Genomic DNA, 4,959 nt, shown 5'->3' on the forward strand with positions numbered 1-4,959 from the left:
GAACTGCTGAGAAGAGTTGTCAGGGAAAAATCAACCTGCTTTGTGTCTTTAGCTGACTGGAACTTGAGTTGAGGGTCCTTCTCAGTGATGGCTTCATGAGAGGGGTCATATTAGCCGGGTCAACGTTGGCTTTATAAAACTTGAGCTCCTCAGCAGCACAAGCCTTTTCTCCATAAGCAACATCTCCTTCTTCACATTCCAAGGCAATTTTACGATCTCCATACAAATCATTCCCTTTGGTCTTGGCATTTTGAGCTGTAAGTATATGTAACAGGGGTGAGCCATGATTTTGGCGTAAGCCGACTATCCAAATAGTGCGTGATATGGACTTTCATCTTGACTACTTCAAGCCATAGTGTCTCTTCCCTATAGTTATGCTCGTCGCCAAAGGCCACCTCTAGAGCAGTCTTTCCTACAGGATAAGCCGACTTGCCTGACACGACTCCATGAAAAACAGTAGAGGATAGCTTAAGATCTTTCTCAGTCAGATTCATTCATCGAAAAGTGCCATAGTACAATATGTTGATGTTGCCGCCACCATCCATAAGTACCTTACTAAACTTGTAACTGCCCACTTGAGGGGCCACCACTAAGGCCAGATGGCCCGGATTATCAACACAGGGCAGGTGATCAGCCCGGCTCCAAGTAATCGTGTGCTCAGACCACTTCAAATATTGTGGCACCGCCGGCTCTGATATCCTGATTGATTATGCTCCTCCGATTTCCTTGATCAGATTGCTAACTATGACCACCACTTTACCCTTGGCCCTGAGAGCCAGAAGTAGCATCTAAATTTTAAACAATTCATGATTATTTACCAATGTTGGGATGGTTTAATGATGAACATTCTCAATGTTTTGATATGAATAAAGGCTTCACTTATTTGTGCAAACTGAGTTGCAATGTTTTCATGCCTTCTACCGCTTGTGATAATATTTCATCTTTATATTTCATAACATATAAAAGTTAGTCATGTATACATATGTCATATGTGCAAAAACCAAGGGAAGTAAAACTAGATAACATATACATATATAACATGTACACTTTGCCTCTTTTGTTAACCACATTTCAGATTAAGCAACACCAAGGACGACTTTGTTTACAAGAAAGGGAGGATGATGACGACATGACTACCTTGGATATGATGAGAAATATTGCATATGTTTATTTATTAGAGGTGATTTCTGATAAATGTTATGTAATAATTTATTTATGCTATATAGAAAAAAAGTACTTCAACTCTTTTTGTTTCATGCCTGAAGAACTATCGGTCACTTGTACAATCCACATATAAATATAAGGGAAAAAGTGTAGTGCCCCAGATGTAAACCTTGCCTTATTTGGAACCTGTTGAATGTGGCACCACCTTGTGAGTGTATTGATGATAGCAATTGTGCCATGACCTCATGTGGTGTCCCTTGTTTTTCCCTTCCTTTCCTTGCATGCATGCATAGCATATCATTGCATGCCCTTGCCTTGTGTTGTTGCCTTATGATCTAAGCATATCATGTCGTGGTGTTACTCTTTTGGTTGCACCTTGTGATGCCTTGTGATGATGTGCTTATGGTGTATGGTTTTTGTGGGGTGTGCTTGTGATAGTATATGCTTAGGTTTTAAAACCATCTCTTCCCCTCCTCTCTATTTCTCCTAGGTCAAGATTCTCTTCTCCCTTCCCTCTTTTAAAAATGCCCATGTATTAGTGTATTTTGTGGAGGATGCCAAGATGTGTTTTGCTGTTTTGTTTCTTATTTTTGAAGGGTGCCAATAAATCCAAAAAACAGTAAATAAATTGTTGTTTTGTATTTAATCAAATTGCTCCAAATATTTCTTTTCTACTTATTTCAAATAGGTCATAATTCCTTATGACCAGGGGTATTTCTATTTTAATTTTTGTTGCCATAGTTTTTCCCTGGGAGATAATTTTGCTGGTGTTGTTTTTAAAATGGAAAAAAAACCCAGGATTCTTTCTCTTACCAGGCGCCACATGGGCCACTTCTCCCTCCCGAGGTCCATCCTCTCCTCCCTGTTTCCCCTGCGACAGCCAAGCTCGCTCCTCCTTCTCCCACCTGACGCCGTCCCCCCCCCCCCCCCCCGCGCACCTTCTTCCGTCAGTATCTGTGTGAGAGAGAGAGAGTAGCGCCGTCTGGCACAGACATCGAGGGGCCCATAAAACTTGGGCGTCCGTGCCCCCCCCCATCACCTAGGGTTCCTCTCCATCCCTCCTGCCGCCGCCACCATCTTCTCCCCATCCCCTTCTCTTCTTCCCCCACGGTAAGGTTCTGTAGGTTAGGGATCCCGAGAAGAGTAGCTCCTCGCCGCGTCTACCCCGCCATCGTCGTCATCTCCGGCGTCGTCCGCCATGTCCGGGGGCTCGGGGAAGGTGCCCGCGCTCCATTCCCGACGCTAGGAGCCCCGGGGAACGACTGCACCGACGGCCCCGACGACGTCTTCTTCGCGAACTCGATCGACTTCCTCCCCTGCTTCGGATCTGCAACAGGACGCCTCCAGCTTCTTCGTCATCTCCGGCAGGGCCCTCCTCCTTCATCCGGGACCTGTTCCTCCTTCCCCCAGGTGAGGATCAACGTCCCTTTCCTTCTCCTCCTTAGTTCCGTCTCAAATCCGGCGAGAGCGTGTGCGCGTACTTCTCTGTGGTGACAGATCGCGAGCAGTAGAGATTCTCGGTTGTGGTGCAGTGCGTGTAGACGAGCGTTGTGGTTGTTACGCAGAGAGGTGCGTCCTTCCCCCTCGTGATAGCAGCTGCAGTAGCAGGGCACGCCGTTCTTCCCTGTCGCGAGTCTCTGTCGAGCAGCAGCAACAGCAGATCGAGTAGTTGATGTTGTGGTGGTCTCGGCGTTGCAGAGTAGCAGGGCTCCCTCCCCGCGTTTTTCTTGCTATTGTTTTTGCCTTGAGCTGTTTTGCCTTGCTAGTAAATTGTGATGCTTGGGCAGCAAGGTTGTGTTGCCAAAAATGTGGACACCAGTAGGTTTTACCCCTTGTTATAGTTATGTGCATGGTAGATATAGCTTGTGCAGGTAAACATGCATATATTTGAGAACATATATGGGTGTGTGTGTGTGTGTAAGTAGATGTGTGTGTGTGCTCTAGAGGGAGTTCATGTAGGTGCATGTGCTAGTATAATCTTAAGCTTGCAAGCATAGCATTTTGTTGTGTGTGATGCACTAGAGTTTCATGTGTAAGTGCATCTTATGGGGGTTATGATGTGTGTATGGTTGCCATGTGATGCAAGCTATGATTAGCATGTGTAGGTATGTGATTTGATCTTGATCTAGATGTGCTTGTGGGTGATGTGGAGTAGATGTGTGTGTGAGAAGCAATCCACCTTGGCAAGCAAAGCCATGCACCTCCACATGTCCATATGTGAGAGAGCATGGTATATTGTTTGTGTGGGAAGCTTAGTAGTAGGGGTTGTGAAGTTGATGTGCATGAAACAAACATGGGGTTCAAACCCCCATGTCACTTTGTCATTGTGCACATGAGCTCAACCTTTGTAGTTGTTGTTTTAGTAGGAACTACATGAAATGATGCCCATTCCCTAGGCATGATTTGGAGTAGTTCCCTCTCCCTTAATTTGTGGTCACTTGTTCCAAGTAGGTGCCCACATTTTATATATGATTTTAGGGTATAAACTCCCAAGGAATCCAGTGGCGAAGTTAGTTTTGCCATTGGGATACCTTATGGAGTGGACATATTCAGATTTGTTGCAAGTTTGTTCTTGGTTTCCATGGAATAGGTGGAGCCCAAGGGCATGTGTTTTTGTGTGATAGAAGTAGGGGTTTTTACTCTACGCCATAGTGGGTCATTTATCACTTGGTGTTATTTGCATGCAAACTATGCCTAGACAAAGTGGGCATGTGGCTGAAAAAGTCCAGCCTAGTGAAATCTGGAATTTCACTAAGGCTGGTAATTCTGGAAACATTTTCTTCTCCTATAGATGAGGATGTGCTGGTCATTGTGTTGAGAACTAGCCTTAGTTCAGTGCTAGGATTTTGGACCTGATATGTTTGTGAAGCTCCCTGTAAAATTTCATCTCATTTGGAGTGCAGTAGGTTGTGTTTTGATTGCTGTCAAAAAGCTTCAGAACAAAGACGGAAAGTCAGGTGCAGGAATTTTCACTAAGTCCCTGAGATCTGATGGTTTTAGGAAATTTTGTGACCTTGTATCTTCTAGAGTTTAATTCCTTTTGCTGTGATACTTGCTAGTGCTTGTAGTGTTCTTGGTTGGCTACAGCCACATATATTATTTGTCACATTTGGAGGGCTGTAGCTATGTTGCATGTAGCTCACAAAGAGCTAAGATGCAGATTATGGCAGATTGAGTAGTATAGTCATCTTGATCATTGTGTGGGCTTAGTTGATGTTGTGGTGTTCTTCCTTGTTCCAATCCATTCATGTTGGATTGTTACATGTCTTGGAAACCTGGGAATACCAGATTTGTGCCAATTGTGAGTGTGGTTTTGATTCTTCCACGTAGAGCTTCTTATCTTGTTTCGTTGATTCCCGTTGATCCGTAGCTCCGTTTGCAATGTTATTTATATGGTTTTGCATCCTTTTCACGAGCCGCATCTGTTCATGCCATCCTCATGCATGTCAAAATAGCTTAGTGTACAGTTCTTTCCAGAGACTTGCAGTAGTTTATTTTGCTTGTGCTAGAGATAGCAATAGTGGTGCATGCTCAATTTTCATCTCAAGCATCATGTGATTGTTGCATCTTGTGGTGCTGTTGTTCATTGGCTGTTATTCTTATGTTGGGTAGCACCGGGATCGGAGAACGAATACGTGGAGTCAGGAGAGTACGTGTAGGACGAACCAGAACCATTCCAAGCTGAGGATATCATAGGCAAGATGATATGACCTTGATTCCATCTCTAGACTTGTTATGCTAGTTTCGTTTCCTTGTCATATTGCTCTTTGCCTACCACTGAAATTAAATTGCCTC

The sequence above is a fragment of the Hordeum vulgare genome, chromosome 3H (genome assembly GCF_904849725.1).
Source record: "Hordeum vulgare subsp. vulgare chromosome 3H, MorexV3_pseudomolecules_assembly, whole genome shotgun sequence".
NCBI lineage: Eukaryota > Viridiplantae > Streptophyta > Magnoliopsida > Poales > Poaceae > Hordeum > Hordeum vulgare.